This window comes from Canis lupus, chromosome 26 (assembly GCF_003254725.2).
Source record: "Canis lupus dingo isolate Sandy chromosome 26, ASM325472v2, whole genome shotgun sequence".
Lineage (NCBI taxonomy): Eukaryota > Metazoa > Chordata > Mammalia > Carnivora > Canidae > Canis > Canis lupus.
In genome coordinates, this window is record NC_064268.1 from 10457879 (window position 1) to 10475276 (window position 17398).

General features: G+C 42.4%; 1 protein-coding gene and 1 pseudogene across 1 annotated transcript in view; one reads left to right on the plus strand and one right to left on the minus strand.

The window, feature by feature from the left end:
- The window catches only part of RPH3A (rabphilin 3A), a 264940-nt gene that overhangs the window by 11931 nt on the left and 235611 nt on the right, over positions 1-17398 (plus strand). The window lies entirely within an intron of this gene.
- On the minus strand, positions 1459-2447 carry LOC112676582 (heterogeneous nuclear ribonucleoprotein A1-like; annotated as a pseudogene).

Genomic DNA, 17398 nt, shown 5'->3' on the forward strand with positions numbered 1-17398 from the left:
CGTCGGGCTCTCTGTATGATGCCTGCTTCTCCCTCTGCCTGTGTCTCTGCCTCTCTCTCTGGCTCTATGAATAAATAAATAAAAATCTTAAAAAAAAAAAGGTTGATTTTAGCAGATTTTGATTGGGATTCCAGTGAATCCATAGATCATTTTGGGGATAACTAAAATCTCAGGAATCTATTGACGTGGGAAATCCTCCATTTATGTGAATATATTTTATTTATTTATTTGAGAGAGAGAGAGAGAGAGAGAGCACAAGGTGGGGAGGGGTGGGAAAAGGAGAAGCAGACTCCCTGATGAACAGGGAGCCCAATGCAGGGCTCCATCCCAGGACCCAGGGATCATCACCTGAGCCAAAAGCAGATGCTTAACCTACTGAGCCAACCAGGCCACCTGTGTGTGATATTCTTTAACCTTTGTCCACAGTGTTTGTAGTTCTTAGCGTAGAAATCTTACTTATCTTTTGTTAAATTTGTCCCCAGATGTAAAATATTTTTTGATTGTATGATAAATGACATTTTGTTTTATTATTTATTATTTATTTTAAAGTAGACCCCACACTCAATTTGGGGCTTGAACTCATGACTCTAAGATCAAGAGCTGCATGCTCTACCAGCTGAGCCAGCCAGGGACCCCAATGATATTGCCTTTTAAATTTCCTTTTTCTCTTGTTTGTTGCTAACGTAGGGTAGCATGTATGTGGTAGGATGCCATTTATGTTAACCTCCCCCTACCCAAACTTCTTCTGTAATTTTCTTTCTGTGTAATTTTTCTATCTGTGTAAATTCAAAGGAAAAAGCCTGAAACTGAACATAATAGTAACTTCTGTGGGGGGAGAGGGACTTGGATTCTTGGGGAAAGGTTGTGTTCAAGAGGGATGTTAGCCTTATCTGTCATGTTTCATGTTTTAATTCTTATATAAAAGGGAATGTTTTAAAAAATATTTTGTTTATTTATTCATAAGAGACACACAGAGAGAAGCAGAGACACGGGCAGAGGGAGAAGCAGGCTCCCTGCGGGAAGCCCAATGTGGAACACAATTCCAGGACTCCAGGATCATGATCCAAGCCAAAGGCAGATGCTCAGCCACTGTACCACCCCAGATGCCCCAAAAGGGAATGTTTTTTTTTTTTTTTAAAGACACATTTATTCAGCGTCATGATCAGACTATTACATTTAGCAATCAACAGCATGGGTGCAAAAAAAAAATCTACATTAAAATCCTTTGTTGGAATGGTTTACACTTTCCACAGAACAGAAACTAAAATAACCTGTTATACAATTAGTCACAAATACAGTCTCGAGTTTTTTGCCCATACACATGAGTATTGTCTAAAACACATCTTCTTTGTAGCAGCTAGGCCCTGCCACCACTGTGCTTGGCTGAGTTCACAAATCTGTTGTAACCTGTAGCTTCCTGTCACTTCTCTGGCTCTCCTCTCCTGCTAAGCTTTGTTTCCTGGCAGTAATTAAAACCTTCTGCCACTGCCATAGCTGCTGCTGCTGCTGGAACCGCCATAGCCACCTTGGTTTCGTGGTTTGGCAAAGTATTGGCCTCCACCACCATAGGGGCCAGAGCTTCTGCCTCCAAAATTTCCTCCTTTCATGGGTCCAAAATTTGAGGATTGATTGTTGTAATTGCCAAAATCGTTATAGCTTCTGCCACCTCCAAAGTTGCTTCCATCATTACTGAGTCCGTTGTAGCCATCCCCACTGCCACCGTATCCACCACCACCTCGACTGCCACCGAAGCCACCTTGACCACTGAAGTTCCCTCCATGACCAAAGTTGTCATTCCCACCAAAACCACCTCCACGACCACCACCAAAGTTTCCAGAACCACTTCGGCCTCTTTGGCTGGACGAAGCACTAGCCATCTCTTACTTCCATAGGGCTTTCCTTACTTCACAGTTGTGGCCATTCACAGGATGGTATTTTTGAATGACAATCTTGTCTACAGAGTCATGGTCGTCAAAGGTCACAAAAGCAAAACCTCTCTTTTTGCCACTGCCTCGGTCAGTCATGATCTCAATCACTTCAATTTTCCCATACTGTTCAAAATAATCTCTTAGATGATGTTCTTCAGTGTCTTCTTTAATGCCACCAACAAAAATCTTTTTCACAGTTAAGTGGGCACCGGGTCTTTGAGAATCTTCTAGGGAGACAGCCCTCTTTGGTTCCATGACTCTTCCGTCCACCTTGTGCGGCCCAGTGTTCCTGGCCGCGTCCACCTCCTCCTGGGTGGTGTATGTGACGAACCCAAGGCCTCTGGAGTGCTTGGTGTTGGGGTCTCTCATTACCACACAGTCCGGAAGCACCCCCCATTGCTCAAAATGGCTCCTCAGACTCTCATCGGTTGTTTGGAAGCCCAAACCTCCGATGAAGAGCTTCCACAGCTGCTCGGGCTCTTTGGGAGACTCTGACTTAGACATGACGGCGGTGGGAGGGGAGACTTTAACGATGTTTACTCGGCGGCGTCCAGGGGCAGAAACCCAAAAGGGAATGTTTTAATGTCTTCCTTGTGTAATTAAAAATCTATTAAAAGAAGAGAAAAAACAAATGATTCCTCCTTCCCTAGCCTGGTGGGGAGTATGTGTGTGATTGATGAATTGGTAGAGCCCCAGGACTCCCTCCCACCTGTGTCAGGAAGGTACCTGGATTGAAATTGTAATTAAAAGCACAAAAGTCTGATCAATTGGGTTGACCTCTGCAGAGAGATGGTGTTAATTGAGAATCTGTAGAAGCAAGTCCAGGGAGGCCAGACTGATCAGCGTGTGTGACCAGAATTGTTTAAAAAAGAGAGTTCCTAGACCTACAAGCAAGAGAACCTGCCCGTGCATCAGATAAGTTCCTAGAATCGAGGGGCTCAATATTATGATCACCCAACTGACTCTTTGATTTCAGGACAACCTATAATGTCTGTCTTCAGCTGGGTCCCCCCAGAAGAGGACCAGAGACAAGGGTCTAAGGACTTCATCTGGCTGGTGATTCCATGAAGCACTCATCGAGGGATAAGTGAGAGAGAGAAGAGCAGTAAGCTGTAATGTTTTGCTGAGGGCCAGCTAGGCTCAGTTTTGCTTGGGACCCTGGGAGGCTGTGAAACACATGCTTCCAAGTTGCTCATGGTATACAAAGTTGTGTGGTTGAGGAAGCACTTATCCCTCACTCACACTAGCCATTGGTTGAGGCTTCTCCTGGAGGAAGAAGACCTGCTTCTGACCTGCTCTGTATTCTGGATTAACCTGATCTGGCAACCAGACAAAGTCCTGGCAAAGAATCACAGGTACTTATATAAGTTACCAATTCAGGGATGGTGGAAGGGATAGCAGTAATGTACAGTATGACTTCTTGTGTAATTTGTAACAAGCAGAAATGTGCTTGGTAGAGATGATAAATTTATTCCCCTGAGCTCTTCTGGTTCTCACCAGTAGTCAATAAATTGGCAGTCTGATTTATGCATTGCTCTCTTGTGAGGTAAGCTGGTAGGAGTCAAGAGAGATGGCCCCTTTGTGGGAGTACTTGGCAAAATGGAATTTCTTAGACCAAGTTTGAAAGCTGAAAAGTGAAAAGTTGCACCAGGGAGGGGCCATGAATAAGTGAAGTGGGCAGGAGGAGGGGGACAATGCATAGGAAGTGCTTGGCATGGTGCTTTGCATGTAGTTAATGCTCAATAAATGTTACGTACAGAACAGCAGGCACCAGTAACTATTTTAAGGGAAACCAAACCCTTGGAAAGGAGCCGAGTGTAACTAAATGCAAAGGTGCCAAAAAAATTCAAAACTAACCAGAAGGAGGTTATGAAAGAAATCTCCATACCTAACGCTAGCCTCTTGTGTAGACTTTGTAATTAGGATGACAGGCATTTTCTATTAATTGCACTGATAGTGACTTCTTAGGGGTGAGGTTAATTGGTAATGTGGGTGTGTAACGTCTTCCCCTCAGATATTTTAGATGCCAGTAATTAACCTCTTTGTTCCAGAGGGCAGCCATTCATCATTTGTCTTCTTGTTGTTCGGCTGTCAGCTCTTTCACATTGCCTGCTGCATTGGCTTTGACACATTAGCAGGGCTGTCATGGAGGAATACAAAAGGGAGTCATAGGGTCCTGGTAGCAAGACAAAGTGGACTTTCTATTCCTGTGGCCCAGATGAGAGCTACTTATCCAGCAGTTGCCATGAGGTCTAGTGGTGGGCGCTTATAACCTTACAAGGGTCAATGGGAATATCTGTACCTAAAAGAGAATTATGGCTTCTGAAATATGAAAAGAAAACCATGCAGTTAAAATATTTTTTAAAAGATAGATTTATTTATTTATTTATTTATTTATTTATTTATTTATTTATTATAGACATAGAGAGAGAGAGAGGCAGAGACACAGGAGGAGGGAGAAGCAGGCTCCATGCAGGAGCCCGATGTGGGACTTGATCCCAGGTCTCCAGGATCACGCCCTGGGCTGCAGGGGTGCTAAACTGCTGCGCCACTGGGGCTGCCCCAATTAAAATATTTTTAAATTTTATTTTTTTTAGCTTTATGGAGGTATGATTGACAAGTTAAAATTATATATATTTAGGTTGTTCAGCATGAATTTTTCAAAAGGTGTACAATGTAATGATTTAATATGTGTATACATTGTGACATGATTACCAAAACCAAGTTAATTAACACATCTGTGACCTCATATAGGTACCATTTGTGTGTGTGTGTGTGTGTGTGTGTGTGTGTGTGTGAGCATGTGGTGAGAACAGTTTAGATTTACTCTCTTAGCAGATTTCAAGTATACAGTACAGTATTATTAGCTATAATCACCCTCCTGTACATTACATCTTCAGAATTTACTCATTTTTCTAACTGAAACTTTATATCCTTTGACTAATATCTTTTCATTTCCCCCTGGAAATCACCTATCTACTCTCTTTTTCTGTGAGTTTGACTTTATGTAATTGAGATTGATTCATGTTTCATTTCATGAAGCACTGTGCACATTATAACAGTCAGTGATTATGACAGTGATTATGTCAGCCAGTCAATGGCAACTCAACTTATGGTTCTTTCTTTTTCTTTTCTTTTTTTTTTTTTTAAATTTTTATTTATTTATGATAGTCACAGAGAGAGAGAGAGAGAGGCAGAGACACAGGCAGAGGGAGAAGCAGGCTCCATGCACCGGGAGCCCGACGTGGGACTCGATCCCGGGTCTCCAGGATCGCGCCCTGGGCCAAAGGCAGGCGCCAAACCGCTGCGCCACCCAGGGATCCCTCTTTTTCTTTTTTTTAAAAAAGATTTTATTTATTTATTCATGAGAGAGAGAGAGAGAGAAAGAGAGAGAGGCAGAGACACAGGCAGAGGGAGAAGCAGGCTCCATGGAGGGACCTCCGTCTCCAGGATCACACCCTGGGCTGAAGGCAGCACTAAACGGCTGAGCCACCGGGCTGCCTTATGGTTCTTTATATATTATATTTTACATAGTACGTTTTAATATTTTTATATTTGAGGTGAGGGCATGTATTGTCAAGCTGTACAGGGTTTAAATGTGACCCTTCCCTGTGTACAGCTTGCTGATCAAAATTTGGTTTGTAGGAATTTGATTTACAAATGAATGGACTATTTAGAGCTTGGGATATCATGGCAACCTGCTCACCTGGTTTTTTGGGTATTTTTTAGAACTTAAAGGTTTTATTTTATTTTATTTTTTTATTTTTTATTTTTTTATAAATAAAATCTTTTTTTAAATTTTTATTTATTTATGATAGTCACAGAGAGAGAGAGAGAGAGAGAGAGAGAGAGAGAGAGGCAGAGACATAGGCAGAGGGAGAAGCAGGCTCCATGCACCAGGAGCCCGACATGGGATTCGATACCGGGTCTCCAGGATCACACCCTGGGCCAAAGGCAGGCGCCAAACCGCTTCGCCACCCAGGGGTCCCGAACTTAAAGGTTTTAATTGCAAAAGTAAATTTATTCTTGTTGGAAATGCATAATAAATACAATCAAGTATAAAGAAAACTATTAGTAATGTCCCGTCATCCTTCCCTGCCTCCTTCTGGTATGTTTTGAAAATTTAAATGCAGCGTTTCCAAACTTTCCTAGGAGTTGGGGAGATTTGGGATTTACCTGCCCTGTTCCTGCCCCCTGCAGAGTGGCCAACAGTCAGGCACACCCTGTCTGCCATTAAAAGGGAAAACTTGTTCCCTTTACTCACACTTCTGACACCAGATGTGTGGATTACATCTTACATTACATCCTTACATCAAGCGGTTCTCCAGCTCCCTGGATACCATCTGGGCTCCTACAATTCAATTCTGACACTAGTTAACAGACCCCATAGGTTAAGGGCTCAGTCCCACTGACTGCTTTGCCTTTGATTCAGATGCTAATTGCAAATTCCATGTTGTGACCTGTGCTTCTGACCAACTGACTGTAGTTCCCACAACAGCCTCCTCTGGGCTTGATAATTTGCTCTAATGGTTCACAGAATGCAGGAGATGCTTTACTTATGTTTACTGGTTTATTATAAAGGATATTATAAAAGCTATGGATGACAGCCAGTTGAAGAGGCACATATGGTGAGATATCTAAGTGCAGGAGCTTTTGTCTCTGTGGAGTTGGGGTGTTCTACCCTCCTGGCAAATGGATGTGTTCACCAACCTAGAAGCTCTCTAAACCCTGCTGTTGAAGGTTTTTATGGAGAGTCCATTAAATAGACACAATTGATGAAATCATTGGCCATTGCAGTTAACTCAGTCCTAGCACCCTCATCTCCCTAGAGGTTGGGAAGGGAGTCAAGGGCTGAAAGTTCCATCCCTCTAATCATGCCAAGGTCTTTCGAGTGACCAGCTCCCAGTCATCTCATTTACGTACAAAAAGACATTCATCATTGTAAAGATTTCAAGGGTCTTAGAAGCTCCTGTGTCAGGAACAGGAGACAAAGCCCAAATATAACAAAAGATACTCCTAGCATCCCCATCACTCAGGAAATCCGAAGGGTTTTAAGAGTTCAGTGTCAGGAACTGGGGCCCAAGACCAAATATCTATGTCTTATTATGTCACAGCCACCAACTATCCCAGTGACTTTAGGTAAATGGCTTGAACCCTCTGAGCATCAGCCTCTGGTGTGCACCATGGGATGACAACAGTACCTGCCTCCTGGATTGCTGTAAGGACTGAGTGAGTTAATGTGCATGGAAGATTCAGGACCATATGTAGTGCCTGGTGTAGGGACTAATGACAGGCTGCCCCAAGATGAGCCCCTTTGCATGAACATTATTTTGAGTTAAAAGCAATCAAAACCCACAAGATTCAGAAAAATCTCTTTACCTTTCTCTCAACTGCCTGCTTGCACCAGGAAGAGAGCTATTTACAGAGATTCCTCTTATCTCAGACACTTATCTGCATAATAGGCCAAGCTTTATCTCCTTTCACCTTCCTTCTAATGGTCCATTTCCCCTTTGTATCTTCAGATTCCTACTCCTCTCCTTAGCTCACGAAGCATCATGTTGCCTCACTATCTTTGGAATTTCCATGTCTGTGTGGATTCCTTGAATGTATGCTATTAAATTTGATTTTCTCCTGTTAATCTACCTCACGTCAATTTGATTCTTAGTCCAGCTGGAAGGACCTTGAAGTGCATAGAAAATTCTTTCTTCCCAACACTGGTATGGCATATATACTCCAATAAGTGCACTCTTTCTGAACCCTGAACCCTCAGTCTGGGCAAGATTGCATAACACATATTCTGAATCACAGTGGTGCAAAATTTCCAGTGTTTGAGCATTTAGGGCACTCCCTGGGGGTATAATTAGAATCAGATTTTGGGAAAGGTTGATTCACTCAATCATCTGTTTTTTTCCTCTTAATTTAAATACAGAGTATACTGCAAGTCCCTCTCCCCAGGTGAGCTGAAGAATTAATGCCAGCTCTGATAATCCTGCCTGGCTTCAAAATGGTTCATTATTACTGATAGCAACAACTACCATTTATTTAGTGCTCCCTCTGTGCCAGGCTCTACTCTAAGTCCTTTTCTAGTTTAGGGTGTTCTCAGGGACTCTGAGTCACATTCTTGCCTCCTTCAAGCAGTGTGTCTTCTGAGCCTTGGTTTCCTCATCTATAAAATGGGACAAGATTAGCTGCCCTGTCAACAGGGTTGCTTGCAGATTAAATGCACAATAAATGCAAAGTTCTAAGCCTGAAGCTGGGCAGGCCATAAGCACTTGATAAATGTTAACATTATTATCATTGTGTTCCTTAATCCTTATGGCAACCCTTTGAAGTAAGTATGAAAAATATTTGGCTCATTTCATACAGCAGAACTCTAAAAACAGGCGCCTTCAGTATTTCATTCCATATCCCTTTATAATCTTTTTCACAGTATATTTGGGGTTGGGGATGTAAATTAGCTCCTTATCAACAGGAAAGTGGGTATATACATTAGATTCATACCACTGAAAATGAATGAGCTAGAGCTCTGAATCAACAGGGGTGAGTCCTCTAAAAAACAACGTCAAGAGCAATAAAAGAAAGTTGCACAAAAATGCACACAGTACATTATTTACATAAAGTTTAAAAATATGCAAAGCAGGGTGCCTGGGTGGCTCAATGAGTTAAGCACCTGACTCTTGATTTTGGCTCAGGTCATGATCTTGGGGTCAAGGTCGTGGGATTGAGCCCCACATCAAGCTCTGTGCTCAGTGGGGAGTCTGCTGGAAATTCTTTTTCCCTCTCCCTCTGCCTTTCTCCCTGCTTGTGCACACATGCTCTCTTTCTCAAATAAATCTTTAAAAAATATGCAAAGCAATTATATCATATTAGGGATACATATTACACAAGTAGGAAGTAGAAGTACAAAGACATGCCTGGGACTGCAAACAACAAATTCAGAGTGTTTGTACATTGCACTCCTTCTGTGGAGACAGTGGTGGTACGGTTGTGGAGGGGCACATGAGAGTCTTTAGATATTTTGGGAATGTTTATTTCTTAATCTGGGGGCGTTTATTCTTTATGCCTTTCAAAATATGCTTCAAGTAGGTAATAATAATTTTTAAAATTGTACGCTGGCCATGGGTAGGGGACTTGGGGGGCTCCCTCTGTATTCTTGAGCTTCCTTGTCCCAAACCAGGTTCTTTAACCTTCCTGAGCCCACACTTTCTCTGCAACCACCTCCATTTCTTCTATTGTGCCTTGTTAACAAAGACCCCAGCCCATCTGGCTCAAAACAGAGTTTCTAGTTGGCCAGTGTCTCAATTTGCATAAAGGAGCTCTTCTTTCTCCACCAGTGTTTTATTATTTTTTAAAAAATATTTTCTTTATTTACTTAAGAGAAAGTAAGCGAGAGAGAAACATAAATGGGGGGAAGGGCAAAGAGAGAGAAAGAAGCAGGCTCCCTGCTCACCAGGGAGCCAACATGCAACTTGATCCCAGGACCCTGAGATCATGACCTGAGCGGAAGGCAGACATCCAACCAACTGAGCCACCCAGGCACTCCTCCACCAGTTTTTAAATTACCTTTTACCTGCCTGGCTTCATGACCCACCCACCTCCAAACACTCCTCGGCATCCAACTGGCTCTTTTATTCCATTAGGTTGGAGGGGGCAGGAGGAGAGAGGCATTCTCATTACCACAGAAATGGGGCCAGCCTTACTAGGGGCAGGGCTTACAGGAGTCAACAGGTATATGATGGGGTTCCCCTACTCCAATCCCAAGATATTTATAAAAGTGAAGTTTGATTAAAATGAGTAGCAAAAGGATTTTTTTTAAGGGAAAAGGGGATATTACATAGTCCTCCCCCCACTCCCTCCAGCATGCTGCCTAGTAGTGTGTGTGTTGGTTTGTGGAAGACAGGAGCCACATTTGCCAGGCAATCAGCTCTGGTCTTCTTGCAACAGCTGACTTTTTTTTTTTATCTGGGAATAGGGTCAAGATAGGAGGAATTCTAAATAAGTATATTTTCCAGGTGACTGAAACATATCCCCTGGAGATAATCTATATTTATATGCAGAACATGAAGTTCAGAGAGGTTAAGTAATTTTAATTTTCCCAAGGGTCCACAGCAGGTAATGTGCCACAGCTGATAACCTGGAACCTTGATCTGTTCCAAGTTAGGGATTGTGTGCTTCACTCTTTGTTAGTGTGTTGATAAAACTTCTATTTTACTGGGCAGCCTGGGTGGTTCGGTGGTTTAGCACCTGCCTTTGGTCCAGGGCCTGATCCTGGAGACCCAGGATCGAGTCCCACGTCGGGTTCCCTGCATGGAGCCTGCTTCTCCCTCTGCCTCTCTCTCTCTCTCTCTGTGTCTCTCATGAATAAATAAATAAAATCTTTAAAAAAAAACAACACTTCTATTTTACTAAGGGTGATTTTAATGGGAGTCATTCCAAGAATCACCCCGTTTAAATTGTTTTCCTTTTTTTTTTTTTTTAAGATTTTATTTATTTATTTATTCATGAGAGAGAGAGAGGCAGAGACACAGGCAGAGACAGAAGCAGGCTCCATGCAGGGAGCCCAACGTGGGACTCAATCCTGGGTCTCCAGGATCACACCCTGGGCTGTAGGTGGCGCTAAACCGCTCAACCACCCGGGCTGCTCTGTTTTACTTTCTAAAAAAGGACACAGAAACAATTTAACTTTTTTTCCATATTGTAAAAGTCAGCTGTCCACACATTCTGCAGGTATGCTCTCACCTGTAATTAAGGGGAAAGAGGGAAAGGAAACTAACATATATTTGACTATCAGATGCCAGGCATCTCCAGGACACCTAACAGATTCTTATTTATTTTCCCTATTCTCTGTTATTATTCCCATTTTACAGATGGAGAAACTGTGGCTTGGTGTATTAGTTATCTATTGCAGCCTAGCAGATTAACCAAAATGTAGCAGCCTGAACCAGCAAATGTTAATGATCGTTCATAGTTTCTGAGGGTCATTCTTTCAGGAGCAGCTTGGCTGGGTGGTTCTGGCTGAGGATTAAAAAAAAAAAAATTTATTTATTTATTCATAGACACAGAGAGAGAGAGAGGCAGAGACATAGGCAGAGGGAGAAGCAGGCTCCATGCAGGGAGCCCGATGTGGGACTCGATCCCGGGTGTCCAGGATCACACCCCAGGCTGCAGGCGGCGCCAAATCGCTGCACCACCGGGGCTGCCCTGGCTGAGGATTTATCATGAGTTTGAAGTCAGAATGGGGCAGGGGCTGCAGTCATCTGAAGGCTTGACCTTGGCTGGAGATTTCACTTTCACGATGGTACACTCACATGCTTGTTGGCTGGAGGCCTCAGTTCTTTTCTTCATGAACCTTTCCATAGAGCTGTGTGACCTCACACGATGGCAGCTGGCCTCCCCCTGAGTGGTCCAGGAGAGACAAGACAGAAGCCATAAGGCCTTTTATGACCTGGTCTCCGAAGCTGTACAATGTCAATTCTGCTTTATTCCATTTGTTGGGCAAGGGTGGGGTGGGGAGGAAATAGCTTCACCTCTTGTAAAGGGGATTATTGGTGAATCAGTGAACATATTTTAAAGCCAGCACACTCAGAGAAGTGTGATGACCTGCTAAAGGTGATACAGCTTATAAGTGGTGGAGATCAGGTTCAACTGTGAGCCTAGGGGGCTCCACATGCTTCTCTTTTCACTATACTGTGATTTCTCCCTGTAACTTTTAGTGTGAATTGTGTGTAAACCAAGAGTCAGTAGGCTCTGAGTGAATTTGCAGTTTCTCCTTTAACGGGTAGCATTTATAACATTTTGGAGTGCTCAAAGAGCTTTCTTATTCTCTTTCTGATTCCTCATGCTCTCTCAGGTTTTTGAGGTTGTTGGGTAATTTTTGGATGAAATAATAATAAGTGTCTATTTATTTATCCATTGTATAATTCTTCATTTTTTAAAGCTAATTTATATGCAGCATATCACCTGATTTTCCCTAAAACCTTGTTATTAAAGTGGGGGCAAGTGAACTAATCTCCTGGATGAGCTAGGTGCTGAGCTATCACTTATTTATGTATCTTCCTTCTTTGAGTATTTGTATAGCACTGGCTCCTTCTCCTCCATTGGCTACTCTTCTGCCTCCTATTGAGAGCTTGTGGTCTTGGAGTTATAGGGGAGAAAAATCTTTTCATCCACGCTCTTAGATTCTATCCCTGAGGACTGTGAATTAAACTGACAAAAGACAAATGCACAGGAGAAAAGGCATACAAATTTTATTCATATTAGTATTTTTATGTGCACAGGGTTTCATAGAAAGGAAGTGAAAACCCAAAGAAGAGATTAGATTGGTGACTTGTTTTAACAAAGGGTGATAAACTGGGGAGAAGTGACTAGACAAAGAGAAATGATTGGGGTGGTAAATTGTGGGAAGGTGATCAGGTAATGTCTAATTGATAAAGGTTGATTGGTATGGTTTGTTAGGCACACTCAAGTCATCTCTGGTGATCTCCTTTTCCTGGTATGGGAGGGGGACACTTTTAACAAGTTGAAACTTATGTCACCTTTACCTGCTTTGAGGCAGAAAGGGGGAGGGCTCTTCCTTTGTCTTGTTTTCTCAGTTGCTTTCAGCTCCACATAATCTTGATGACAGAGTGGGATATTTGGGGGTAGCATATGCTGGTCTTCTTCAGAGTTAATATTCTAATATGCATGCACTCAAATCCTAGCTTCAGCATGTACTGGCAATGGGTCCTTGCACAGTCAGCTTTACTGCTTTGAATCTTGGTTTTCTCATCTGTATAATGGGAATAAAAAGTACCCACCTGATTGGACTGTTACACAGATTAGGTAAGATAATACATAAAACATGCTTAGCTTAGTGAGTGGCAGACATTCAACACTCAGAGGCATCAGACTTTTCTAAACACATCTGCCCTTATAGAAGCCATTTCCCCACATACCAGGATCCTGGCTTGCTGTGCGACGTGGAGAAGTTGCTTGGCTTTGTGGCTACTTTCCTTATAAAACGAGGGGGTTTGATTGCATCATTTCTGAGGTTCCTTTCAGCTCAAACAATCTACCACCCTTGGATTGCCTATGCAGACACCCATACTATTTATGTAAAAAATCTATTCAGTATATCCTGCTTGCCTTTGCTTGTTGTCCTAATTTTAGATAATAGTGGCACAGAATTAATAGAAGCCAGAGGAATTGCTCAGATTTTTTTTTTTTTAATTCAGGGATTGAGCCATGTCCTGATGTACATAATTACCCCCCTTTTCCCCTTTGTACTCTAACAGGGCATAGTAAAAAGCAACCAGTGATTTCCTTCTCTTCCCATTGGCTCAGGGAACTGGGTAATGCAGTTTTATGGTAATTTGAAGACAAACCAAATGGCAGAGCTGAGAGAGAAGCACTCAGTTGCATTTACCTGCATTAGAGGGTCTCAAGCATGGCACCCTCTGAGGGAATGCTTTTCCTGTCCTCCCAGTGCTTGATCAACAAAGGACCCCTTCAAGTGGCTCTTGGTGAAACTCAGAAACACCAGAGAACAGTTTTGCTCTTGGCTTCTCTCTCTGATTTCACCTACCCCCCCCCCCCCCCCCAAATGCCTAGCTGTGATTCTGGCCTGGGCTCTGAAATGCACTGTTTTTTGCCTAGTGCGCTGTTCATTTTATGGCTAACTAGAAAGACAGTTTGCTTTGAGCTTGCTTTCTTGCTATAAGATCTTCAATGCCTCCCTATTGCCTCTGTCGCATTGAATACAGAGTCCTCGGCCCAGAATCTGATCTCAGCTTTCTCGGGAAGCCAAAGCAGGTGGTTTGGTTCTCCCTGTGCGTGCCCTGGGACTTTAAACTTTGCCTCTACATGCTGATTCACTCTGTTCCCTCCATTTTCTGTGCCTCTCTGCCTATCCTTCCCTTTCTTTCTTTCTTTCTTTCTTTCTTTCTTTCTTTCTTTCTTTCTTTCTTTCTTTCTTTCTTTCTTTCTTTCTTTCTTCTTTCTTTCTTCTTTCTTTCTTTCTTTCTTTCTTTCTTTCTTTCTTTCTTTCTTTCTTTCTTTTTACCTATCAGCATCAAACTTGTCTAATTGCTCTTATTAAATCACTATTAAATGATTAGTAATCATTTAATTATTCAATGGGCAAGTACGGGGAAACTCCAAAGGGCTGCAGAAAGGGAAGGTTTTTTTTTTTTTAAGATTTTATCTATTTATTCATGAGAAACATAGAGAGAGAGGGAGAGAGAGAGGAAGAGACATAGGATGAGGGAGGAGAAGCAGGCTCCATGCAAAGAGCCCTATGTGGGACTTGATCCTGGGACTCTGGGATCACTCCCTGAGCTAAAGGCAGATGCTTAACCACTGAGCCACCCAGGCGTCCCTGAGAGGGAAGCATTTTTTAAAGGTGAGACAAGGAAGTTGTGAACAGAAAAAAGGAGTATTTCAGGAGAGTTCATCTTCATTTGGAGACAAAAGTAGGTGGATGACTTCATCTTTCTTTCAAGGACAGAGAGGACCCGTGTGACAGGTTACCTTATTGGTGCCGACCAGAAAGTATAGTTAGGACTACATTTCTGGGGGAGGTTGAAAATGCAATTAAGTTAGGTATTAAGCTCCAGTTTGATGACTTGGCCTAAGTGATGGACCTGTGGCTTTCTTTTTCACAAACTCAAACCTCTGGGACCCAGAGAAAAAGGGTTTCTCTTTCATGAAAACTTTCAATTCCTTTTCTCTCCTCTGAATTTCTGTTACATTTAATTTTGGGAACTCAGTATCTAGTCAAGAGGTTTAGAGCATAAGCTTTGTAATTGGATCTGGGACTGAATCTGGATTTGGTTACTTACTGTGTGACCTTGGCAAAGCCTCTCACCCTCTCTGATCTTCATATTTAACATCTGTCTATTTCATTTTGTTGCTGTGGGAAGTGAGCGAAATGGTATGTATGAAACAGCATGCTGTCTGGCACATGTTTATTTTCAGAATGGAGTCCAAAATAACATTTTTTATATATGTTCACTTGTGTTTCTTTGTCACACATACCATAATCAGTGTCCACCCTCCGCCACCTGACATTCCCATCAGAATGCAAGCTTCTTGCACACTGTTCTTTGTAGCTGCATCATGGCCTTGAATTCTGCTTTTTTCTTAGAGCCAAGCCCTTGCTCATATGACTTTGCAGTGACTTGTTTGGGTTCACATTTGTCATCTTCAATCAGAGGGATTTAAACAAAAAACCATGAGTTTTGTACTCAAAGTTACAGCATTAAGTAAGCATAAAAGAAAAGTTAAATAAAATTTCAAATGATGTATTTTATAAGTTTGTAGCACATATCCTTTCAAAGCTTTAAAAACTTCTAGGTGCACTCAAAAAACAAAACAAAACAAAACAAAACTTAAAGCTGCACTAAAACTTTTGGGACACCCTGTATTTCCTCACCCCTGGCCTTTGGGTTCAGTCATGTGTCTTACTTTGGCACAAAGTAAAAGGGGAACATCAGGGCACCTAACTGGTCCAAAGGGGCAGAGAGACCCACCCGTGCAACAGAGCCGCCCCAGCTGAGTCTAAACTTAATTAGCTGACCTGCGTATGCATGAGAAGTAAATGGCTGTTGGCTGAGGTTTGGGGTGGTTGGTTACATAGCAACAGTTAATGACTACACAGTCTTAACTAGTGTCCTGCTCGTGGTAGTTAGTAAATATTAATTGCATTAAGTTAGCAAATTCATGTATTGTGCTTTGGGAAACACTTTGTTCTCGGGGTTAATGATTTGTTTCATTAATTAAGGACTTCTGCTTTCAAATGAGATCTTAATTCATTAGGATATTTGGGGAAATGGGCATCTAAGATGCTAGGACTTAAGACTTGGCAAATGCAAATCGGCTGGTGGAAAGCAAGTAGTTCATAATTCCCAAGGGCCTGAGCCTCTGTATTGAACATCCAGTATGCTTTGAAGAGAGACCTGAAACAGAGGCATGGTTCTTTTTTTTTTTTTTTTTTGTACTAAATCTTTGAAATCTAGTATGTATTTTACACTTATGGTGCATTTCAATTTGGATGCTAAATTTTCATCAGAAATATTTGATCTGGATTTAGATTTCATAAAATTTACAACCGGCAAAGTAGATCCATATAACTGAGTCTTGGACATACTTAAAATTTTTCCAGTAGCCAAATTGAATCTCACTTTTGCAATTAAAAGGAAATAAAGGGGATCCCTGGGTGGCTCAGCGGTTGAGCGCCTGCCTTCTGCCCAGGACGTGATCCTGGAGTCCCGGGATCGAGTTCCACATCGGGCTCCCTACATGGAGCCTGCTTCTCTGTCTGCCTGTGTCTCTGCTTCTCTCTCTCTGTGTCTCTCATGAATAAATAAATAAAATCTTAAGAAAAAAATAAAAGGAAATAAAATGAAAAATTCACGTCTTTGGTCATACTAGCCACAGGTGGCTTGTAGCTACTGTACTGGACAATGTGTGTCTGGGTGTTTCATGGGCATCATTTCCCCCAACCCTTTAAAGATGGTTTCTTATTCAGTGGACCAGTATACAATTAATCTGTAACTTAGAAATTCACAGTGTATCCTTGACTCCTCTCCCCATCCTAGCAACCCATCAGTAATGGGTCCTGTTGAATCTGCCTCATCCATGGCTCAGGATCCATTGTCCTCTCTCATCCGCTGTGCTTCTTCTCTAGGTGGGGCTCCTCTAGTCTCACCTGAATGACCACACCGCCTCCTCACTGGAGTTCCCAGCTCCTGTCTTCTTCACCCCACCCACTGCCAGTCTCTTCTTCACCTGTAGGCAACTTGATCTTTCTAATATGCACATCCGATTGTTTGCTCCTTCTCCTGCAGCTTATATCTTTTCCATGGCTCTCTACAACCCTTGGGATAAATTCCAAGTCCTTCAATGGAACTTACAAGGCCCTGCTAATGCCCTACCCTCACATTCCCTGTTTCCAGTCAAGTTGTAATGATGTCTCTTCAGTTTCCCCTGGGACCTCTGGGCCTTTGCACATGATATTCTATCTAGAATCCCCTTTCACCTTCTGTGTGTCCTTCAATTTATTTCTTCTGAGAAGCCTCCCCAGACTTCCTCACATCTGCATTAGGTGTTCCTCATTGGTGCCCTCACATCTCTAAGACTTCCTCTCCCCTGCCACCTTCTGACATTGATGACAGAGCTCTATGTGAGTATGGACTAGGTTGCTTTCTGCACTGCTATATCCACAGTGCTTAGAATAGGTGCCTGGTGATACATTTTGAATAAATTGCAGATCATGACCCCCAAACCAGCCTTCTATTTGCATCCTGTTGTTCAGAAGTATCCCAGTAATGGGAAGCAGATTCATCTGTACTTTCTGGAAAATCATTCACCGGGACAAGTCTGACACATGGTCCTGGTGTCTGTGGTGACAGAATGACTGGCTAACATACTTTCCAGAATGTCCCTTGATCCACTAGAGTAAATGTTGCTTGCATTTTTGCAAGCTAGTTTGA